Source organism: Manis javanica, chromosome 1 (genome assembly GCF_040802235.1).
Source record: "Manis javanica isolate MJ-LG chromosome 1, MJ_LKY, whole genome shotgun sequence".
NCBI lineage: Eukaryota > Metazoa > Chordata > Mammalia > Pholidota > Manidae > Manis > Manis javanica.
This window is the reverse complement of record NC_133156.1, coordinates 206,549,298-206,575,320: the sequence shown is the minus strand read 5'-3', so window position 1 is coordinate 206,575,320 and position 26,023 is coordinate 206,549,298. Positions and strand designations below refer to the sequence as shown.

The 26,023-nt window shown below is 39.1% G+C and overlaps 1 long non-coding RNA gene across 1 annotated transcript; it reads right to left on the bottom strand.

The window, feature by feature from the left end:
* Positions 1-4,092: 4,092 nt before the first annotated feature.
* On the bottom strand, positions 4,093-25,655 carry LOC108398980 (uncharacterized). The gene is made up of 4 exons (XR_001853552.3): positions 25,440-25,655; positions 15,925-16,019; positions 11,210-11,313; positions 4,093-7,555 (listed from the first exon to the last, which is right to left on the bottom strand). It is a non-coding gene; the product is annotated as an uncharacterized lncRNA (long non-coding RNA).
* Between the last annotated feature and the right edge of the window lie 368 nt (positions 25,656-26,023).

Genomic DNA, 26,023 nt, shown 5'->3' with positions numbered 1-26,023 from the left:
CTGTGCAAATTGCACTTACATAAATGTTCTGAGGAATAATTTGCTGTATTAACATAACACCAAAACTTCTAGTAACATTGAGTCAAATAAATAGATTAGACAACAAGCCATACATACAGATCATTGTTTTCCTAACGTTTTTTTTTTATTTCCCAATTCATTTTATTCAACCAGCATAAACTTGATGGCAAACCAAACAGAACATTAGAATAAAAATAACTGGTCATTCCACTTAATAAAGTAGTACAGAAGACATATGATCTGTAAAGATTATACAACACAGTAAAGTCTGGTTTATTCTAGGAATGGAAACTTTGTTTAACATTTTGAAAACCAATGTTATTCACCACATTAACAGAAAAAAAGAAAAAATATGATCTTATATGTAGAAAAAAAGCATGTGATAAAATTCATGTTTGCATAAGGATGTTTTGCTCAGACCTTGTTCCAGCAACAGTGTGGACAGTTGGTGTCAAGTGCATATAAAGTGATCACAAGTATATATAAAAACTGAATTAGCAATTTCATACTTGTTTCAGGAGAAAATAATTTCAAGGAAATAAATATGCAAAATTGGAAACAGTTTCACTGCAATGTACATAAATTCTTTGAGGAGCTACACTTACATTCCTGAAATCCTAAGAAGGCGATAAGAGAAGAATGTTTTGGGTCCAGGTTACTAAAAATGGGGCAAAGGTCTCTAAAAAGGTGAAACTGTCTGCTCTGCAATTAGCAGGATGGTTATAAATCCCTGCCTCAAATCGATGATATTATGTGGAGAAAAGACTTAGGCAAATGAAGTGCACAGTAAACTGGGTGGAACAGACCATGTAGCTGGTTCTGCCTAGTGATAGTGGTTGTTTTCCTAACTTTTTATCTCCCTCTTTTATTAGTTTACCCCCTGGTCACTGTATTTTAAAAATCATGTCCATGAAACAAGTAGCATTTTAAGTAACTGCTTTTTCATTTTGATTAGAAACACAGAACTGCCACTCAAGCCTCTGACCATCAAGAAATGTCACATGAGTTGATCAATTCTAACCAAAAGTAAAGATGCTTAAAATTTACTCTGCTTATGGTGGTAAACTATATGATTTCTACCTGACTTTTAAAATATTGAACTAGCTTCAGCATGCCTTTCACTAAGAGTCTCATTGGCCTCTTTGAAAACCTCAGATTGACAGTAACTGAAGTCAGTGTCTGAATTCACCAGTGGCTCCTAACAGCAGTACATTCACAGTGAACACGGGAAACCACTTCTTGGGTTTTGACTGTGACTCACCCAGCCGGGGTACAGTGGCTTCCAGTCTCTCTCTTGTGCTCTGTTCTCAGCAGACCCAGACAGTCCTTCTGAGCTGTCCTTGCTCCTGGCATGGTGAGCTGGGAACGTCTACTCTTCTCTGTACTCCGCATACCCATCCCAGCATGTGCCAAACACACACTAGGTGCTTAATTAATGTTGCTTGATGTACTGTATGCCTTCTATTCCACTATGTCTGGCTCCCTGGCTCCCCTGTGGTAATGTATGAAATTCTCTTGTTTGAGGTTCCTCTTCCAGTGTCCCTAGGGCTCTCTTAGCCGTTTCCCCGCACCAACAGATAGAAGAAATGCCCAAACCTGACCTAGCAAGTTCAGAGAAGGAATTTCAGGGGGCTGTGGCTGGGCCGGGGTAGAGCAGGGATGGAGCAGCCTGCTGTTTTACCGTCTCTGCTCCAGTGAGAAGAATGAAATGCCGTAATTATACATTGGGTTGCTTCCATAGGCACGAGATTCAGTCTCTTGGCAGACCACCATTCCTGTCAACAGGGAGACGTACCCGAGATCCTGCCTGTGGGTCATGCTGGCCAGTTAGTCATTCCCATACCCCGGACTGGCCATCTGGGCCTGCCTCTTCCCTGCTGCCCAGCATGGGCTGTCAGCTCACCCAGGCTGGGCCCTGCAGGCAAGCCGGGCAGTTTTTTCTGAAGGTCATGGAAACACCTTTGGCCAAGGGGCCCGTAAGGCCTGAATGCTGATCCTTGGCGGGCAGAGCACTCAGTTGGGAAGCAGTCCTCTGGCTCTTCTCAGCTCCGGCATTCCTGAGATTCGCTTAACTTAGAGGCCTCAGTTTCCCCACCCAGGGTCATGTGCTCTGGATAAACATAATCTCCATCCTAAACAGTCCCAGCTCCTCAGCAGTAGAACATGCTGGAGAAAAGCAGGTGGCCATGCCGGCTGAGCTCCCCTTCATCTTATCACCACTGTCTCAAGTGGGCACGCAGCGCCATTTAGAAGTCCTCCCATTCCCCAGGCTGTTCCCTCACTTCAGATTCAGATGAGTACTGTCCAACCTCTCTCTCCTTAAACCTTCAAGCCCTTCTCCCTGCTCATTACTCTCAGATATATTCTTTATTTCACTGAAAAAAAATGGAAGCATCAAAAGGGAACCACTTTTTCATCCTGTCACCAAGCAAACAACTTACCCACATCCGCATCACCTGCTCTGCCTCGCCTACCCCCGACTCCCTGTACTTAAGGCCCAGTCTCCACTGGGTGACCAACCATCTCAGTTTTCCTGGTTCGGAGGGTTTTCCTGGGAGGTGGCACTGTCACATCAGTGAGCGGGCAAGTCCTGGGCTCACCAAGATGAATGGCTCACCCTGCTTCCCGTGGTCCACTGGACTCCACCTCCTCATGAAAGCGGGGATGCCGCTCCCATAAGTGTGCCTAGTTTCTGCTGCACCACTGCTTGCCTTCTCTTCTGGATGAGTCTCTTCAATACATAAGCATGCTGTGAATTTGTCCATTTTAAAAAAATCTTCCCCCCAGGCCTCACCTTCCCCTCAGCTCCTGCCCTCTTCTGCTGCCAGCTAAGCTGGCAGGTGACTAGGTCCCATCATCAGCCAAGTGTCTCCTGCCATGTACAGGCCTCCCTGAAGCCACCACTCAGCACTAATGGCTGCATGTCATGGGCCTCAACGCTGACCACTAACATGAGCCAAACCTCCACGTGGTAAATCTGGGAATGCCAAGGGCCTGATATATTGGAATCATTTGGTTATGTGTCAGTCCCTCTTCCTCACCTCCCATGAGGAGCATCCTGATGACAGGGCCTTGTTCTACTTATCTTTGCATACCCAGTGTCTAGAACATTGCAGGGACACAGTAGAAGAGCATAAGTGTTCATTGAGTGAATAAATGACTAAACACGTGAATGAATTATAGGCTCAGTTCAAGGCCCTTGATCACTTTGGCCGATTGAGCTTCACCCTCCTCAGTTCCCAAAGCACTTCTTGCCTTGGCTGGGTAGTTGCCATTTAGCCACACTTTCATGTCACATGTCCCCTGTCATCATGTGGCCACTGATCTCCTGAAGCATCCTCACCCTTACGTGCTAGGCCTGGCTTCCCCATAAGCTTGCTCTTTCCTTGTCAGCAGCATATACCCTTTACAGCATCCAATAAACATGTATTGAGGCAGTAGATAGTTGGTATAAACCAAGAGTACCTAATGGGAATGGTCTTCCGGGTGCAATGGGCCATTCAAACAAAAAACATGGCTCCTTCTAGTAGGTGCTTGCACAATAAAATAATGAGAGCGAATAAGTAAGTGACAGAAGCATATTGCCAGCAGATAGGGACACTTTCTTTTAGCTACCCTATAGCTCAGGAAGGATAGGTGTTTTGGGATCCAGTGGAGAGCCAGCAGCCAGAGGGGGAAAATCACTGAACAAAGCTTGGAATGTGGTTCATCCATGCTGCCTGGATACTAGCGGAAAAAATAGACCTGACTCTAGAAATCCTCATCTGGAGGGATGGGCTCTGAGGGCATGCTCCCCAGAAAGCCTCTTCCTTGTGTGGTTGGAATGTTTGGTGTTGTTATAATACGAGATTTCCCCTTAAGGAAATGTATCAGTCCCTGCTCAATTAGGTTGGTCGTCTTTAATTTTGTTCTCAGAAAACACCACCCTCTCCCGCATCCACTTCATCTCCACCCCCCAGTCTCCTAAAGAAAACCCACCAAGTCACTTAGGTCCCAGCCTCCAGCAGCCTTTTAACCCTCCCCTCCTATGCCTTCCCCTTTCTCCTCCCCTGGAAGCACCTGCAGCCCTAGCAGAAATACGGAAGTCAATGTATGCAGCTGATAGAAGCATTTTAGCATATTGAGTGGTCCAAATATTTAAATATCTATGATATAGGAAGTGTGGAGAACATTAAAACCCATTTTCTCCCTGCTGAATGCAAGAGAGGAAATAGACACAGTCCCTGTGCTCCAGCACAGTCGCAAAACCCCGGGCCTCATTATATTGCTGATGTAAAGTACCTCTCCCTCCTCCTCTAGTCTGTCTTTAGGTTGCATTTACTGTAAACAAAGATATATTTTGGGGGGCAGTTGGATTGAGTTTATTGTTTATGTAAATCTCTCAGAATGTGACATAGTAAGATAGCTTCCTATGTTGTGTTGATCCACATTTTAGGCCAACAGCCAAAGTATTTTATCTTTTCCTTCATTATAGTGATCTTCCAATTAGCTGTGGTCTGTAATACCCTGATTTTGGTGGCAGTGGTTTGGACAGGATTGTTTGATAGTTCTGCTCGAGAGGCAAAATAAGGGGTCTTATTATAGAAGTGCAGAGGTTGTGCAAGGGCTGAGTTCTGTTGCAAAGTTTGCCGATAAGGGGAAAACCGGCCCTTAAGCGTCCATTCTGTTCTGTATATTAACACTTCTAATCTGCACTGCTGATAAAACTGCAAGCCATTTGCCTTTGGAGGAATTAGTTCTGCCTCACTTGTGTAACCAGGCGATGGTGATTAACCTTTAAACTGTCCAATATTCCCAGCAGCCTCCTGCTCCAGATTAGAAACTATTTAGTTATGACCAACTAAATTAACAACACTCCCTCCTCTGAAGAATGAGATTTGGAAGGTGGATGCATTTTAAGGTGGAATTGTGTTTTGAATTGGGGATCCATATCTTTCTAAGGTGCTTATTTCCTTGTTGTTCAAGTCTAGGCTGCCACATTAGGGAGGGAAGGCTCAACTGAAGGATGGGGAGGAGGGAGAAAGGGGAGGGGACCAGTTGTCCCCTTGGGCTTGCTGATCTGAGGCCTCATAGGCACAAAGGAAACCTGTCTTAGGTTTAGATTTCTTTCCCTGTTACCATCCTGGGTGAAAAGGGGACTTCGGCTCTTCTGCTAGGCCAAGCCATGCTCACAGTTGTTCCTAATGGGGAGATTAAAGAGTGAATAAAGTAGCTTCCTTACTATCCTACTCCCAATTTCTTCCTGGAGCTGAATGTTAGAAAAAGATGCTAACCAATCTTCACGTTCCATTTACTTGGATCTGCCCACCGCAGGTGGGTCTGCCCACCTGAACTGGAATCCTGCTAACAGTCCACTTCAGCCCTCTCCTCTCTGCCCATTTCAAATGTGTAATTTATCAGTGGAATAATACCCTCGGTGGTGAGGGCCAGGCAATTACGTAATCGTGTCATGCCTTAAATCCCCAAATTGTTGGTCATCCCTGGATAACAAATAAAATGGAGCAACACATCCTCCCCACCAACACCCAGTGCCACCCAATCCTGGTAGCAACCTTTTCATTTTACTAGTTTCATATTAGCTGCCTCCTTAAAAACTGCTAATCTAGATACTGCATTAGCAGGATGTCAGTCAAGCTGCAGTCACAGCGAAGCCTTCTTCATATACCAATTTAAATCATTCATGGTCTTTTCTTTGGCATTATTCAAAAGATCATAATAATTTTCTTGTGCCCACGGCACAAAAAAATCAATTATTTCCCCACAAAGACTTGAAAGTACTTAGCGAGTGTGGCAAGAAAAGCTGAGGGTGATATCAAATTGAAATTGCACTCATTACATACAACACAATTAGTTGCCACTAGCCTGGCCAGGCTTTAATTCTGAATGGCATATCTTTATTATTACAGAAACAAGCATGCAAATGGCATTGTTCAGGATTTGCCGAAATCAATAGGATATAGTGCTGTGTGTTTGGTGACCACTGTCACTCACGCTGCTGTGGATGCGAGATAATGTGTGTGTTCGAATTAATGAAGGGAGCGGGCAACATCATAAGTGACACCCAAATAAAAGAAATGGGTACATGATATTTGTAATTATTCTACTTGTGTTTTTGTTGTAAATACTTGTGCTTTTTGTTTTTTAATCAAAGGATTAATTGCATTTTAATAAGGCATTATGATTTGCAGAGCTTTAGTTAATTAAAACTTGTAGTATATAATTATGAAGTGATGCTGAGATTTTCTAAAGATCACCCATATGTTTAGAATATGTATAATTTTTCTGTTAAGCAGTTGTGATCCTCCACCCACCCCCCCACCCAGCCTTTTTCCTTGGTCCCTCCTCCAACCAGAAGATATGAGTGCCTTCTGTAAAATATTGGTGAAATGACAATTGCAGGTGGATTTCTCCAAGTGGCAGCTAGGTCCCAATTTATGTCATTGCACAGATTAAAATGACTCTGAAGCAGTATTCATGTGACAAACTGTGGCAGAAAAGTTTTTTGTTGACACCTGCTTTCCAGTTAATCCTCCTGAGGGTACAACACTCAGGTCTGGGGAGTTGATGTGAGGTTGGAGTGGGAACGTTGAGCTTTTACATCCAGCTGAGGTGGTGCCATTGTGAGTTAGACCGCGGTTGGTTCTCTGGGGCTCGGGCCAAATCCCAGCAGAGTCACGGAGCCCTGACACCTACCTACGAACTTACTTGGGAGGGCTGGGCTGGGAAGAAGGGATGCTGAAAGTCAAGGGAATTCCAGAGTGTTAACACATTAGTAAGCCACAGTGGAATCCAGCCCAGAGGCACGTGAAGCGCGTTTCCTGTAGGTGTGTATTATGTGAAGGCTGATGGATTAATTGCTAGATAGATGGAATAGAGCTAAGGTAAAACATTATTAAAAAGTTTAAAAATCTTAATGTAACATTTTGAAGTTTGCTTTGGGGAATTTTTTCATTTCAGTCTCCTAGATTTCCATTCTCTTTGGGATCAAGAGTCTTACTTGTCTTTGGAAAAAGAGGGATCCGTTTGCTGAGAGCTTAAGATGTTCTTTGTTCAGACTGGGTGGCCCTGTGATGGTGGGTGGATGTAGGAGCTGCCGGCTGTGCCTCATGTGGCCAGTGATGGGATGAGCTGATTCAAAAGGCTGGACTCCGGGTATTTTTTGGGACCTGTGTTGGCTGGGCACCCAAGGGCTAATTTTTCTCTTCCTCAAAAGACCCAGACACTGCAGTGAGGAGCATCAAGAGTCCTCACTCCCCTCAAGGCAATGGGATGAAGATGAAGGGAAGAGGATCCTGCAATGTTCATGCCCCAAACCTGGTTTTCCAGGAGACCCACAAAAGTGCTTCAGTAGGGTGGCCTGAAGCTGATTCAAAATGGATTATTATTAGGTTGGTCATGGCTTCCTATTTAACTCTGAAAACCTAGAGCTTGAAAAGGTGGTTCATTCAAAGCTTGCTAAAATATTTGCTCAGCAGCACAATGGTGTGTGATGGAAAATAAACTCTGTGGCTTGCTTCCTCCTATCAGCCTCGGCCTGCAGCAAGGAAAGAATGAGGGAAGGTCAGTCAATTATGTGTGGTAATCACCGTAAGCATATTATCTGAGACACAGATGTCTTCTATGACCCCACACGACATGGCTATTAACCTCAGAGCAATATAAAAACGGAGTGGGCTTGGGGGGAGGAATGGAGGTAAACCAGACTTTCAGTGTAGCCTTGTCCACAGGCTCAGAAAAAGAAGTTGTGGACATGAAGACTGTTTTCAGGACCCCGGCCAACAATCTGAGCCGGTGAGCCTCTCTCCCACGGCCTTTCTGTGGGCCAAGTCAAATGCCTAAGTACCTGCTCCATCTGAACACAACTGACCAACTTGCAAGATGCCTTAGACACACAGTGGTCCTGGAATGCTACTTTCTTTTCACCAAAAAAAAGATACATTGGGGGGTGTAATTTGGGTGTTTGTGTATGTGTTTAAGTTCACTCCAGTCTTAAATGTTAGTGGGCAGGGAAGACAACGGAGTCACCTGGGCATGTTGGGTAACCCAATGAAGTTACCTACTACACACGGACTAATAGAAAGTCAGTGTTGATATACCTAATGGGCTTTTGCCTCCTCCAAATTCAGCCCTGATTCTGGTCTGCCTGGACAAGCTTGTGCCAGAGCCTGGCCAGGGGGTGAGCACAGAGCGATATCCTATGAAAGCTGCTGAAGGGTAAGTTGCAGCTGGCCTGGGATACACATTCAGGTAAGCGCCTGCCCTGAGAAACACCCTAGACAGACACTGAGAATTCAAAACTAAATAAACTGGTCCTGCCCTTCAGAAGCTTATAGTTAGTGGGGCAGGCAAGGAGAGGTGGAGGGATAGGTAGTAACCTTGAATGCAAATTAGCGTTCAACTCATTTCTAAACATATTAGGGATGCTGGAGTAGGCCATTAGGAAGGGTTCTGTGCAGAAATGAACAAGAAACTCTTCTAGCCTAGGGACTTGGGAGATTCCCTACGGAATGACACTTAAGCTGAGACATATAGGCAAATAACAGTAACAACTGTCCACTGGGGACCCTATGGGCAGCAGGGCACTGTCCTGGCCCTTTTCCTGCTGCTGTCTAGTCCTCCCAGCCCCGTGAGCAGCACTGGGCCTGTGGCCAAGCTGAGACACAAGAGGGTAAAGGCCGCTTGCACCAGGCCTCACAGCTGGCTGGGCACAGAGCTGAGCTCACGATTCGCCCCCAGCTGATTCCACTAAAAGGGGACGTGTTCGCCTGCTAGGCAAGAGGAACAGCATTTGAGGTGAAGGGAGAAATGTCTCAAGGGCATAAGGTACATCCAGTGTAGGGACAACTAGGTTTGGGAGAAGGTAGGAGGTGCGTGACCAGGAAGCTGGAGAGTCCCAGTCCTGGCTGGTGGCCCGTGCCATGGAGTTTGACTTCATCCTGTGGGTGGCCAAGGGACAGCATGATCAGAAGTGGGTTTCTGGAAGGTTTCTTTCAGTTGCAGGCTGAATGAGCTGGAAGGGCTGCAGATGGGAGTCCTGAAGCCTGTTAGGGAACTATTACAGCAAGGCGAGGCACAGGATGGGGATGCAGGCCCAGGACAGTCGGTGTTAGACAGGGGCTGGGAGGACTGGGCAGCTGAGGAGACATGGGTGGCGGGGGGAGACTCTGGGGTCACCTCAGGTCTGTACACAATCCCTTGCATATCTTAGGCCTGAAGAGGAACGAACAAACTGCTTTCATCCCTCTTGTACAATAAACACATTGAGATTTGAAAAGTTGAAGTCTTAACTTTTCTCCTGCTTCATGGGTCCACCTTCTTTCTGTTCCCTGCTCAGTTCTAGAAGGACCAGCTCCAAGGTCCCAGGACTTAAAGGCCCAGAGGCAGCCAGGCCACCCTGCCACCGAGAGTCCTGGGCTCCGGGTGGGGGCACCTGAAGGATGGTTTATAACCCTGGGTGGTGTGGATGAAAAAGAATAAAGGAAGCATGGACCCATGATCCACTGTGGGAATCTGAGGAGGTGTGGCATGAAGAGGACCTGAGGGCTTCCCTGAGGGAGGCACCAGCAGGCACAGAAAACTCCAGACACCAGGACACAGTTGCCTGCCCCCAGCAGTTCTGGGGAAGAAGTCTAGCTGTCCCTGTTCTAAACTCCCTGCTGTCACCATAGAGGAGCTTTTGATGTGACTAGGAGGGAGGAGAGAGAAGGAAGATCGCCTGAAAAGGTAGAAGGCAGGAGTCAAAGGAGCAGTTCTGTTGATAGAGATAGGTGTGTGTGTGTGTGTGTGTGTGTGTGTGTGTGTGTGTGTGTGTGATGTGTCTTAATTTCTCCATATGCATCAAGAGTGGGAGAAAACTGCCTGCCTCTCTTACATTATGAAGACCTTGGCAAGAACAAATGCAATACAGAGTTGATGGCACTATATTTTATGATTGGGAAAAAAGAACAAATGAAATAAGGCATTAAAAATGCTTGGAAAATAATGAAACCTTCAAGGTAAATTGTTATTAGTGTAGCTTTTTAAGATGTCATTTAGACCCAACCTCATGGTGACAGAAGGAAATTTGTACTTCTGTTGTGATGAGGACACACCTTTGGATGTGACTGATTTAGCCGCTGGTGGAGGTACTTTAGGAGTCTTGGATGCTGATTCCCTACTACGTTCTTGTGCCTGCAGGGTAGGCCCCAGAGTACTAGGTTGGACCGAAACTCTCTGAAACCCAGTTGGACAGAAAGGATAACAGACTCAGGTTTCTAGTTGTGGGAGGGGAGCTGAGAAAGGAGAAGTGCCACGAGAAACAGGGAGGCTGCCTGATAGACTGAGGGAGGGACAAGGGGGAGATAAAAGATTGAAGAATGTAATAGAAGATATGCTTACACTTCTTGGAATGGTAATTAAATTTATTTATAGTTATGGAAAACTTGAGGAAAGGAGGAAAAGCAATTTAAATGCAGAGTTTTCACAGGGGAACCACAAATGGCTCGCCTTAACAGCGTCTCTGAAGGTTAACAGAATGGCAGGAGGTCAGACTGAAGTGCATATGATAAGTGACAAGTGTTAACATGGCAAATCATGTATTTAAAATTACTCGGAGCTTTATCAAATGTTTCCTCTCAAAAATAAACTATTCTGGAAGGAAAGGTTAACTGAGAAAAGAGTATTACCCTAATGTTTCTGTGATGACTGGCGGGAGGAAGGGAAGAGGGTTCTGTAATGTAGGAGAAGTGGTAATAAATATAAATAGGTTGTTACATAATTAACAGTATAGAAACACAAGTATTCCAAACTTACACTGCACTAGGAAGAGAGGCAAGTAACCGTCCCCTCTCCTCTTTGTCTTCACTGTCTCCATGACTGAGCATCTTCCCCGTCCACCCCTGGGCTGGAAGTCAGACACAAGGCAGAGGAGATGCTAATGCAGGCCCACCAGCCAACGCCTCTAGAGCTTAACCACCCACAAGCAGCTCTGCCTGGTAAGAGGAATCCAGAGGGTTTTCTGAAGTCCCCCATCCACAACTCCCCTCGCCTGGCTTCCCTCTGTCCCAGGGCTTCTCTTTGACTCTGCCTGGAGGGAGGGTAAGATGAGCGACTGAGCAAAGCAGGAGCATCCCCACACCCCAGCCCGTGGGACACCGCCACGGACTTTGCCACCATCTTTTCCCCAAAGCCTCAGCTTTCTCCAACTTACTGGAGCAAAACCTCAATTGGCTGGGCAGGAAAGAAGAAGCAGTCTTCTTAAAGTCAGAATCAAATCAGGGGTGGTCTTTCTCAATGCCTTTATTTGATATTGTGCTGAACAGTATAAGGAGGCAAGAAAGAAGAAAAGAAATGATCATTCTTTGCATATGATGGGATTTTTATCAAGAGAAAGAAAAACAAGAATCAGCTGAAAGACTAATACAATTCAGTAACATCACTGTGTATAAAATTAACATAAAGAAATTTATAGATCTTCTAAATAAAAACAGCAACCAGTTAGAACAGGTAATGGAAGAAACAATACTTAGGGAGAAATCAAGCAAAGAATGTCCAAGGGCTGGATCATTTAAAATGCAAATGCTAATGAACCACACAGACCAAAAAAGACTTGAACAAAAGAGTATTCTTGTACAAAAAGAGTCAACATCATAAAGATGTCAGTATTCCCTAAATTCATCTATAAATCCCAGTAAGTTTCTTGGCAGGAGAAGGGGAATCAGACAAGCTGACACTAAATTTCACATGGAAAAATAAACAAGCAAGAATAGCCATAAAAATTCTAAAAATGAGGTGTAATGAGGGGAACTAGCCCACCCAGATCTTAAAATACATTAAAATGCTACAAAATTAAAGTAGTCCACTACTGGTGCATGAAAAAACAGATCAGTGGAACTACGAATAAAAAATAATTTGTAAAACAATTATGACCTATTTTAGACCTCATATCTAAAGAGACTCCAGACAGATCAAAGCCATAAGCATTACAAATGAACATTAAAAGAGCAAGAAGAAAATATGGGAGAGTTTTTAAAAAATAATTCCAGAGTGAGAAAAGCATCTCTAGGTATGCCAGAAAAGCCAAAGACCCTTAAAAAGTGTTAAACATAATTATATAAAAATGAAAGTTTGTGCATGGGAGAAAACACCACAATGTCAAAAACAAACAAACACAACCTGGGGAAAATACTTGCAATTCATATCACCTAAAAAAGGACAAATCTTATTATGAAAATTTCTAAAGTCAATGAAAAAAAGACCAACAAACAGAAAAGGAAATAAAAATAGTTTTTAAAAGTGAAAGAAGGCCTAACTTTATGCATGATAAAAGAGATAAGAAATAAAACAAAAATGAAGTGTCATTTTCCACTTATCAAAGAAGATACAAAAAGATTTAAATGTATTGGGGAATGTGTAGGGAAACAGGAAATCTATATAGCTAATGGGAATAAAAATTAGCGTAACTTTTAAAAAGAACAGTTTGGCAATGTCTATCAAGAGTTGAAATGGACATCTTTGACTCAAAGATTTAGCATCTAGGAATTTATTCTATTCATTTACTTGCACATGTATGTACAAGAGTATTTGTTGAAGCATATTTGTAATAGTAAAAAATGGAAAACAACCTAAATGCTCATCATTTTGACACTGGTTGAATTACTTATTGTTCTTACAGGCAGTGCTATGGAACAATCTCCAAGATAATATTTGTAAGTGGAAAAAGCAAAGTGCATTACATTCAAAAACATGGATGAATCTTCAAAATATGATATGGAGCAAAAAAAAAAAGCAAGACACAAAAGAATATACACAATATGACTCCATTAATAAAAAATTTTTTAAATAGGCAAATCTAAACTTTATTGTTTAGAGATGCATTCAGAGGAGGCAAACCCATAGAGAAGGCAAAGAAATGAATATCACAAAAGTCAAGATAACGGTTCCCTCGGCAGGGAGGGAGGGAATGGATGATGACGGAGGGGCAGATAACAGGCTTTGGAGGACGGGCAATGTTCTGTTTCTTGAGCTGAGTGTGGTTACACAGGTGCGCACTTTACAGTGATTAACTCGATATATGTTTTTTGCATTTTCTATGTGCATGTTATTTTCTCCCAGTGAGTTTTTATTCACAAAAGCTGGATGCAAATCTATATGTATACCATTCATTTTCAAAAATAAAATACATATATGTCCTTGTATATGCATAAAATAACTCTGAAAGGGTAGGTACATGACTGATAGTGGTATTTGCCTCTGGGAACCCGAGTTGCTGGAGGGCAGAGAAGAGCAGGAGACCTACTTTCTATTGTATACAGTTAGTGCTTTTTGAATGTTTGACATATGCCTTGATTACCTTTCACAATAAAAATGTTTAAAGTATTGAATACACTTTAAAACTGTGACAATAGTACAGATAGGTCAACAAAATTTTAAAGGACTTTTACGGAGAAGGAACTGAAAACATAATGCACCCTGATTCTAGGAAAAATAACCACAAAACCAATCTGTTGGTTAAGGTGTTGCAGGGAACATCAACCACTCTAGCAAGTTTAAATAGAAAGGAGTTCCTTATAGGGTATTAAAAAGCCCACAGAATCACTGCACTAAAGAAATAGAATCTAAGTTGAGCTTTCAGAAGCAATTCGCAAAGCCACCCTGAATTGGGCCATCAAGACCGCTGTTTACTCTTATATGATCTGTGTGATCAGAAAGCTGCTGCTCTGATCTACACAGGCAACACCCTGCTCTCCACCCGTTGAAGCTAGGGGCCAATGCTGCTTCAGAAAACAAGTGCCTCTGTCGCTGTGCTTGCTAGCAAGTGCAGCAGAAACATGATCTCTGCCTCAATCCCCCTTCCTGGTTTCACCTGAATGCATCCTATTGGTAAAACTAGACCATATCTGGAATCCTAGGTGCAAAGGAGTCTTAGAAATACACCAAATATATATAAGTTGGTATTACCACTGTGTAGAGCAACTTTACAATATCTAATAAAGTTGAATTGCACCTACCCTAGGACAAAGAAATTCTACTTTAAAATAAACATTGAAAATGCTCTCACTCATTTGCCCAAGGAACTATGTGCAAGAAAATTATTCCAACATTTGTGACAATGAAAAATTGGAAACAATCTAAATATCCATCACCAGGAGAATGGATCATGACACAGTTTTTCAATGGATGCTATATGGTAATTAAAGATATGAAGTAAAGCCACATGTGCTAAAATAAATAAATCTTAAAATAATGTATAATACATAATAAAAACAAAAGTTGTAGAATTATGCATACATTAACATATCATTTATATAAGTAGAAACCACAGGATAATACTATATATTGAACATGGAGACATACATATACCGCATCAATGGAAATGATAAATGCCAAATGCAGATTAGTGGTTGCCTGTGGAGAAAAAGGAGGTGGGATACACAGAGCTTTCAATTGCTCTGTAATGCTTTATTTCTTTATAAAAAGAAATCTGAGCCAAACATGGTCCACAGAGCTGAAAATAAGTGTATTATTATTTTGTACAACTGTCTATATATTTTAAATATTCCATAATACATTTTTTAATGTATGGGTAACCATTAAAATAATTAAAATACAATATGCAATTTCCAAATTAGCAGAGAAAACAAAAAAAGTGGGGAAAAAGAAAACATCATTAGTGTAGCAATGAACAGAAAAGAAGCAATAAAAGGAGCCAAGAAAAAACCTGGAAAAAAAGAAATTAAAAGAAGATGCCAGAATTAATCTCATCTGTCAGTAATCATCATAAATATAAATGGGCTAAAGTCAACTATGGAGACCTGAGACTATCACATTAGATTTTTAAAATCCAGACATGTGCCACCTACAAATTCACCTCACACCAAAGTAATAGAACTATTAAAACCAAATTGATCTAAAGGTACACAAGGCAAATACTAATCAAAATAACTATTCATGTCAGAAAAAATACAATTTAAGGCAAAAGGCATAAATAGCGATAAAGTGACATATTGCATAATGGAAAGAACAATTCATAAATAAGGTGTAATTATCATGAAATTATATGTGCTTAATAAGATAGTCTCAAAATATACAAAGTAAAATCTGACATAAGTATTTTTTTAAATCCAAATTTACAGTGGAAGATTTTAATACACCTTTATCAGATTATCAGATTAATAGATTAAGCAAAAAACACTTTATAAATAATAATGTTGAGTGGTGACAGGGGACTGTAACTACAGATGCAGTAGGAATTTTAAAATCATAAAATATAGACAACTTCTTGCCATTAAATTTGAAAACTTAGATAAGTGGGTAATTATAAAAACTGACTCAAGGAAAACTGTTAACTTTAAGGGACCTCTAATTATTATTAAATAAACTGAAACAGTACTAAATCCACATCAAAACAAACTTTTCTAGAAGTAGAAACTTTCCAGCAATAGGAAGGTAGAAAAAGCTAACTTAATTGTATATAGCTAGCTTAACCTGGACAAAGATAGTGGGATAGTAGAAAATCATATGATAAAGAAAGAGAAAGGAAAGAGAAAGAAAGAGAGAGGAAGGAAGGAAAGAAATCATATAGTAATAGTAATGTTTCTTATGAACAGAGATGTAAAATACTAAACCAAATAAAATTCAGAGATGTTTAAAAGCAATAATATGTCTTGATCAAGTAGGATTTATCCCAGGAATGTATTTCAATAGCACAAACTGTAGCAATGTAAATGACCATGTATCACACTAAAAGAGATTAAACTTGTAATTATCTCAGCAGATGCAGAAAAGTACCTGATAAAATTAAATACTCATTCATAACTAAAAAAAAAATAACAAAAAAAGAAAATATTTATCTAACCAGAAGTAGAAGGGACCTGTTTTAATTTGATACAAAGTATCATTCAAATATCTACAATAATATCTTACCTAATGTTTGAAGTACAGCAGAATTTTCTCTGATGTCAAGAAAAAGACTTGGATGCCCTCTATTGCTCCTCTTACACACGACTATACTGGAGGTCCTAAAGAATACAATAACACAAGGAAAAAATTAGTTATAAGGAAAGAGAAAAAATTATTGTTTACAGACAACATAATTATCTACATAGAAAACCCAAAACCAAACTTAATCAATGTATTTAACAAGACTGCTGAATACAGTGCCAACATACAGAAAGTATTCGCACTTCTTGACACTAATAATAACCTATTAGGCAAGACAGTACACAGTGTAATTCCAAACAAAGTTCAGATAGGAATTTTCACAGAGCTTAATCTCTGATTCTAAGATTTACATGCAAAATTTGAAGTGCATAAGTAACAAAGATAAATCTGAAAAAAAAAAAAAGATAAAGGATTTGCTCCATATACTATCAAGGTATATTATGAAGTTGGCCAATCCATCAAATAGCAAATTCAGTGAATGGCCAGTTTGCCAAAAACCAATTTCTCAGATGTGCACATGCTGAAAGATTAATTCCACAAATGACTGATTCACAGACTTTCTAAGATGTACTAAGTAGCTACAAATGTGTTTTAAACAATATTTTTTCCTTTAGTCATAAGAATTCTAAGCAAGAATATCGACACAGTAAATATAGTCAAGGAAATATAAAGTCATGAATATATGTCTCGAAGGACATAGTCTTAATAAATTTAATCCATACTTTGTAAGTCTTCATTAATATATTCTTAAAAGCAATATACATGAATATATTCAACACCATCGAATATAGTCTTCAAATTTTTTGACTAATAAAACATCCCTTCAAATTGCTAAGAAAAATGTAATTTAGAATACATCTTTTCTCCAGATAGAATCCATTTGATAAAATAGCCTCAAGAATAGTATTGTTGTACTTTAATATATTGGAGAAGGCTATTTCTTAACATTTTAAATAAATTAGTAAATAGGTTTATCAAATTGGACTATGTGTGTATTGACATAAAAATTAACTTTCACAAATGCAAAAGACTACATATTGTGTGATTCCATTTCTACAATATGCCCAGAAAAGATCAATTTATCAAGCAAAGAGCAGATTAGTTACTGCCAAGGGCTGAAATGATGGTGGGTAGAAGTGAGGATTAATTACAAAAGGGCATGAAGGAACTTTATGGGGTAAAGGAAATATTCTTGAATTGTGGTGATTGTACAACTCTATAAATTTGCTAAAATCATTGAATTGTACACTTGCAATGGGTGAATTTTATGGTATGTAAATTATAACTCAATGAACTTTTAAAATGGAAAACTGGCTTTCAGTAACATGATTGCCAGCATATTAACCCAGAACTATTATTATAAAAATATAGTAATTAAGATAGTATGGTATTGATACAAGAGAAGATGAAAAAAACAATGGAGTAAAATAGAAAGCTCAGAAACAGACCTGATTCTATTCGTAGGCTCTTGATAAAAAGCACTGAAAAAAGGGGGGAAAGACTGAACTATTCAATAATTGGTGTTGTAATACTTGGCTAACCATATAAAACTAAAATGTGAAATCTATGTAACATCATCCACAAAATTAAGCTCCAGATTTATTAAAGAACTAAATATAAAAAATAAAACTTTAGACTTATGGTTTCTGGCCTGACAAATAAGGAGCTTAGAAATCTTCACAAGATCCTAACAAAGTAAAAAGCTGAACAAACTGAAAATCAACACCTCTTCTTAGATCTATCGGAGAGGTGAGGTCACAGGGCAAAATGTGATTTTGCCCCCAAATTGGAGAGAAGAATATAAAGATACAGAGAATCACACCTTACTGGAGCAGAAATCTCCACAGAAACCAGTACACAGTATAAGACCCACCTACGCATCCTTTCCCACTGAAGGTTGGGGGAGGCACCCCTGAGAAGCACTGGTGAAGTTTGCAGTCCAGAGGCCCAGGCTCACCAAGAAACTAAGCCTTAATCATAGAACTGTAGACTGCTTCCCCTTTCTCTATACCTTACCACTACATTACATAAGGCTTATTACTGCAGTTTATTTTACACAGTGCGTCATGTCTAACTTTCAACCAAAAGTTACAAGATATACTAAAGGCAAAAAATACAGTTTGAAGACACTGAACAAGTATCAGAACTAAAGTCAGATATGGCAGGACTGTTGGAATTTTCAGACCAGATTTTTTTAATTATGATGAAAAAGCTAAGGATTTTAATGGAAAAAATAGACAATATTCTAGGACAGATGGAGGTAATATAAGCAGAGAGATGGAAATTCTATGGAAGAATCAAGAAGAAGTGCTAGAGACCAAAAACACACACTGTATCAAATATGAAGAGGGCCTTTAACATGTGCATAATGGGTGTACTAGAAGGAAAAGAAGGAAAGAAAGGAGCAGAAGTGGTATATGAAGCAGTAACAATGGAAAATTTCCCAAATTAATGCTAGACATCAAACCACAGATACAGGAAGCCCACAGAACAAGCAGGATAAATGCCAAAAAAGCACTCAAAAACTAAAATCCCACTACGCATAGGCATATAATATTCAAACTTCAGAAAATTAAAGCCAAAAAGAAAAAATCCTGAAAGAAGCCAGAGAAGAAAAACCCCTTACCTATAGGGGAGTTAATAGTTTCATCTTGCTTCTCAGAAACCATGCAAGCAAATAGATTAAAATATTTACATTGTTGAGAGAAAAATGCCCACCAACCTAGCATTCTGTGTGCTGAGAAATTATCCTTTAAAAGTGAAGAAATAGACTTTCTCAGATAAACAAAATTTGAAGGAATTTGTTGCCAGTAGACCTGCCTTGAAAGAAACGTTAAAAGTTCTTCAGAAAGAAGGAAAATGATATAGATCAGAAACGCAGATCTGTGTGAAAGAAGAACATTGAGGAATGAATAAATGAAGAGAAAATTTAAAATTCTATATTTCTTATTCTTAATTTATTTAAAAGACAACAGTTCAAACTAATAGCAACAATGAATGTGATTATGTGTGTATATATGTGAAATGAATGACAGCAATGATACAAAGAGGGAAAGAAAGAGAGGAATTATGGATATTTTACTATGTTAAGGAGGAATTATAGATATTTTATTGTGATAAGGTGCTAGAGTTATCTATGAAGCAGAATAACATTGTTTGAAAGCAGACTTGGATTAGTTGTAAATGTATATTCAAAACTCTAGACAATTAATAAAAAAGTAAAAAAAAGTATAATTGATGTTAAGAATGGATAAAAAATTGAATCTTATAAAATGGTTGGTTAAAACTGGAAAAGGCAGAAAAAGTGTGGCAGTCAAAAATAGGAGCAAAGAACGAGGTTGGGAAATAGAAAACTAGCAAATATGATAGATATTAATCCAACTATATCAATAATCACCTTAAATGTGAAAGGTCTAAATATACTAATTGAAAGATAGAGACTGTCAGCATAGATAAGAAAAACAAGACCCAACTATATGTTGTCTACAGAAATCCACTTTAAATATAAAGACACATACAGATTGAAAGTAAAGGGATAGAAAAAGATATACTAAGCTAACACTAGTCAAAAGAAAGCAGGACTAGCTATACTAATTTCAGGCAGAGCAGACTTCAGAGCACAGAGATTTATCAGGGATAAAGAAGGGCATAACATAATGATAAAGGGGTCAGTACTCCAAGAAGAGATAACAACCCTTACTGTGTATGCATCTAACAACAGAGCATCAAAATATGTGAGACAAAAACTGATATAACTGCAAGGCGAAATAAATGAATCCACTATTATAGCTGGATACTATAATACCCCTCTGTCAGAAATGGGCAGATCCAGTAGGCATAAAATCAGTAAGAATATAGCTAAACTCCATAGTGCCAATAATCAACTGGAAATAATTAATGTCTATAGACTACTTCATCCAACAATGGCAGAACACACATTCTTCTCAAGCCCACATGGAACATTCACCAAGATTGACCACATTCTGAGCCAGAAATCTTGTCTTAACATTTTTTTTTAACAAAGAATAAAAATCACAGAATGTCTACTCTCAGACCATACTAGAATTAAACTAGAAATCAATAGCAGGAAGATAGGCTGGAAAATCCCAAAATATTTGAGAGTATACAACACACTTCTAAGTAAAACAAGAAGAAACCTTCTTGAAATCTTTCTTCTTTCATGAAAAATTTCCTCTTGAAGAAATCTTCTTGGGTCAAAGAAGAAACCTCAAGAGAAATTTTTAAATAGTTTGAACTGAATAAAAATGAAAACACAATCTATCAAAATGTATGGGATGCCATGAAAGCAGTGCTTAGAGGGAAAGTTATAGCACTGAATGCATGATTTGGAAAAGAACAAAGATCTAAAATCAATAATCACAGCTTCCACCATAGGAAATTAGAAAAAGAAGAGCAAATTAATCCAAAGTATGAAGAAGAAAAGAAATAATAGAAATTAGAGCCAAAATCAATGGAATTGAAAATAGAAAATCAATAGAGAGAATCAACAAAATCAAAAGTTGGTTCTTTGAAAAGATCAATAAAATCATTGCAGACTAAAGAAAAAAGAGAGAAGATACAAATTACTAACATCAGCAATGAAAGAAGGGACATCTCTACAGATTTCATGGACATTAAAAGATAATAAAGGAATGTTATAACTTTATGCCCACAAATTGGATAACCTAGATGAAATGGACCAATCCTTTGAAAGACACAACCTGTCAAAACTTACACAAGAACAGATATATAATCTTAATAGTCCCATGTCTATTAAAGAAGTTGAATCAGTAATTAATAACTTTCCAAAACAGAAAGTAGCAGATCCAGATGGGTTCACTGGTGAATTCTACCAAACATTTAAGTAAGAAAGTTTGCCAATTCTCTACAGTCTCTTCCAGAAGATAGAATCAAAGGGAATACTTCCTAACTCATTCTATAAGGCTAGCATTACTCTAATATCAAGACCAATGACATTACAAGAAAAGAAAACTATCAACCAATGTATCTCATGAACACAGATGCAAATATGTTGAACAAAATGTTATCAAATTGAATCTAAGAGTGTATAACAAGAATTATATAGCACAATCAAGTGAGATTTATTCCAAGTATGCAAGGTTAGTTCAACATTCAAATATCAATGATATAATTCATCACATCAACATACTAAAGAATCACATGATTATGTTAATAGATGCAAAAAAAGCATTTGACAAAATCCAACACCCATTCATGATAAAAACTCTCAGCAAACTAGGAATAGAGGGGAATCCCTCAACTTGATAAAGAACATCTACAAACAACTCACATCTAACATTATACTTAATGGTGAGAAACCCAATATTTTCTGCTAACATTAGGAACAAGACAAGGATGTCCCCCCTCACCATTGCTTTTCAACATCATACTGGAAGGCCTAGTTAATGTAGTAAGACAAGAAAAAGAAATAAAAAGTATACATATTGGGAAGGAAGAAATAAAACTGTTGGCAGATAATAGATCACCTATACAGAAAATCTGAAAGAATCAACAGAAAATCAACAAAAACTCCTGGAACTAATAAGCAATTATAGCAAAATTACAGGATACAGTTAATATACAAAAGTTGATTGCTTTCCTGTATACCAGCAATGAACAAGTGGAATTTGAAAATAGAAGCACATTATCATTTACATTAGCACCTCCCAAAATTAAATACTTAGATATAAATCTAACAACATACATACAAAATCTATATGAACAAAACTATAAAATTTTGATGAAACATATCAAAGAACTAAGTAAATGGAATTTTTCAAAGAAATAGATTCCATGCTCATGGATATTGTCAAGATGTCAGTTCTTCCCAGCTAGATCTATAGATACAACAAATTTCAATCAAAATCCCAGAAAGTTATTGTATACATATCAACAAAATGATCCCAAAATTTATATAGTGAAGCAAAAGATCCAGAATAGCCGACATAATATTGTAGTGCAAGAACAAAGCTGAAGGACTGATACTACCCAATTTTAAGACTTTATATAAAGCTGTGGTGATCAAGACAGTGTGGTATTGGTGAAAGGACAGATCAATGGAACAGAATAGAAAGCCCAGAAATAGATTCACACAGCATAGGAAAAATACAATGGAGTAAAGATAATCTGTTCAACAAATGGTGCTGTAACAACTGGACATCCACATGCAAAAAAATGAATCTAGACACAGATCTTACACCCTTCACAAAAATTAACTCGAAATGGATGATAGAAGTAAATGTAAAATACAAACCTGTAGATCTCCTAGAACATAGGAAAATCTAGATGACATGGGGTTGGCAATGACTTTTTTAGATATAACACAAAAGACATGATCCATGAAAGACATAATTACTAAACTAGACTCCATTAAAGCTAAGAACTTTTGTTCTGTGAAAGATAATATCAAAGGAATGAGAAGATAAGCCATAGACAGAGAGAAAATACTTGTAAAGTACACATCTGACAAAAGACTGTTATCCAAAATATACAAATAACTCTTTAAAAACTCAGCAGTAAAAAATGAATAACCCAGTTAAAAAGAAGGTAAAATACCTGAACAAACACCTCACCAAAGATACACAGATGGCAAGAAAGCATATGAAACAATGTTCAAAATCATATGTCATTAGGGAACTAGAAATTAAAACAATGAGATACCACTACAAACCTATTAGAATGGCCAAACATCAAATGTTAGCAAGGATATGCAGCAAAGGAATTCTTATTCATTGCTGGTGGGAATGCAGAATGGTCAGCCCCATGGGAAGACAGTTTAGCAGTTTCTTACAAAACTAATATTCTCTTATCATGTGATCCAACAGTTGTGCTCCTTAATATTTACCCACATGAAGTAAAAACTTATGTCTGCACAAAATCCTTGTGTTTATAATAGCTTTATTCATAATTGCCAAATTTTGGATGAGTGCATAAATAAACTGTGATACATCCAGACAATGAAATATTTAGCCCTAAAAGGAAAGATCTATCAAGCCAAGAAAAGACATGCAGGGACCTTCAAAGCACATTACTAAGTGAAAGAAGCCATTATGAAAAAGCTCTATCCTGTATGACAGCTATATGACACTGTGGAAAGGTAAAACTGTAGACAGTAAAAAGACCAGCGATTGCCAGAGATTACTGGAGAGAGAGAAAAACTAATTGGTAAAACACAGAGGATTCTTAAGGCAGTGAAAATATTCTGTATTATACTATAATGGTGGATATATGTCATTATATATACAGTGGACCACAGATTGGACAAAACCCTTGGACTGGACAACACCAAGAGTGAAACCTAATGTAAACTATGGGCTTTGCATGATAATGATGTGTCAGTATCAGGTCATCCTTTGTAACAAATGAACCACTCTGATGGGGGATGTTTTTAGTCCCGGAGGCTGTGTGTGTGTTGCAGGGAGGACAAAGGAGTACATGGAAACTCTGCATACTTTCCACTCAATTTTGCTGTGAACTAAAACCGCTCTAAACAAAAGTTCGCTAATTAAAAGATAAAAATAGAATGAAACTTTAAAACTATTAGAAGAAAATATAGGCATATAATTTATGACCACAATATAAGGAATGATCTTTTTTAAAAAGACAAATACATATAAACACAAACACACACAGAAATTATAAAGGAAAAGGCTGAAAAAAATGTGACATCAAAATGTAAAACTTTCTGGAACAAAAGACACCATGAACAAAACTTAGAGCCAAGCAGTAGACTGGGAGAAGATATTTACATCATATATAATGACCAAAACATTACTATTCAGAATAAAGAACTACAAACAACCAGATAGAAAAATGATTTATGTAAGAAGAAATGTAAATAACCTAAAAACACATTTAAAAAGGCTCAGCCTCAGTACGATCAAGGAGCACTAATTAAAATCATAATAAGAGATCATTTCAAACACATAAGATAAGCAAAGAATAAATTCTGAATGGTGAAAAGGATATAGGGAAATGGCAACTCTCACAAAATGCTGGTGTGGTTATGCAAATTGGCATAACCACTTTGGAGATCAACTTGGCAATATCTAGCAAAATGCAAAATGCACATATCTTATGTCCTGCAGACACATGTTAAGTATGTTATCTGTAAAAGTCATCTCATTATTAAAAGATCTGAATTAATATGGCAGAATATTTTCCTGTTTGGAATGACGTGGGCATTCGTTAAAGTATCCTCTATACTTTTATTAATTTTTTTTTTTAAATATAAGATTTCAAAACCAGGGCAGAGCAAAGTCTATGACCATGGATGAATACTCAGCAAATTGATCAGTCTGGCACAACAGGCAAGAAGCTCCCAAGTTCCCAAGCGGCTGGTCTCTCACAGCTACGTGATAGCCGTGCTTGGGATCAGAGTGCACCTAGCGCATAGTTCTGTCAGCCCATCTACATTCTAGTCATCTTTCCAGACTCTGCTGAACTCCCACTCCTCCAGGAAGGCTTCCCTGACTATTCAGCTCACAATGATCCCTCCTGTTACCCAATTATCTGAAAGCCTAAAGTCACTGCTCACTAGTGTGTCATTAAGTCTGCATTTCAGGAATTTTAGATAATCCCAAACAGAGAGGTCTGAAGCCCACAAGGGCTGCTACCAAGCTGACAGGGACTGCATAGTGAACACATACTCTCGAATGACTGGGGAACCACTGCCGCTCACTGGGCCTTTCTACCTGCTCCCTCCCACCCACCACCACAGACTGCTCCCCAAACCACAAGCCCATTAATGGAAGATGGCCTCAAATGTCTCCTGGCTGACAGTGTGCAGCTGGAGGAAAAGGGCCCATTTGCCACAATTCAGCAGGTTCACCTCTCTGCTCAGAGGGGCCCTGATCCCCTGAGAACCCATTTCCTTTTGTGTGATATATGTAAAACACTCCTGACGTGAGCATCCTCAGAGAAAGCTCACACTGCCCGCCTAAGTGTTTTTTAAAAAATCGAGCTCCTACCTTTTAAAATTACACCAGGGTGGTATTGTTCAAACATGTAAGACTGACTACTCCAAAAAGCAGCAACAACAGGATACAATGCGCTAATTTTACCCACTTTGACTTAGAAAACATAATCGGTACTTACAAAAATTGTAAATACTGAAGAATCAAGGGAATAGGATTATTCTAAAAAAGGGTGCTAATACATCAAGCAAAATAGCTTTTGCAAGCCTTAACTGAGGGCCATTATCTATCAGAGAAGATATACCTCTGGCCTTGAGAATGTAAAGAAACACAAATGACTAAAGAAGCTTGCCAATATTTCTGGGAGGGAGAAGAGAGGAAATAGTCTGTAGAGACCGAAACTTAGAAAAGCTGAGTGATTCAGCAGGGTAGATAAACAGCCTCAAGCATGCTCAGAGGGGGCAAACCCTGCCTGGTTCAATCACCATAATTTCCATGGAGGCTCCATCCCTCCCCTCTGAACTGCTTGGCTATCACACAAACCAGGACTTCCTTACTTACCTCTTGGCGGCTCTGTTTAATATGGCCTGGGTCTTCCCAACTAAACACAGCATCTTGGGATGGAATGGGCCCTATATTTCTCTCCTATATCAGCTCATGTCATCCTACTTCCAGCCCTCAAACCCAGCACAACCTGGCCCACAGAGCAGTCTTGAGCCTATGCAGGAAACGGTAGAGTGGGGGGCGCTAGGCCACTTTCTCCCTCTTTTCTTTCCCTCCCTCTGCCTATGGTAAATGGAAAGGATTGTGAGACAATCTGGCATGCATCCCCTGGCCGAAAATAACCATGTTGTCTTCCTGAAAGTATGCAGAGCTTAATAGGAGACATTCATACTGGATGTAAGTCCAAGATGGAAGATAAAATATTCTAAATATAGAATACTTCAGCTGGCAAGCACAACTGAGGTACATCTAAAAGTGTTTAGAAGATATTAGTTTGATTTTCAGGGATGGAAACTGGTGGGGAGTTGAGGGACAACTGTGGGGAGTGGAATCCCCCATCACTTCGCTAGCAACTATAGACTGTTTGGTAATGAGCAATGTGCATGACGTCCTTCTTTGATATCCTCAGTTCTTGTGGGAGC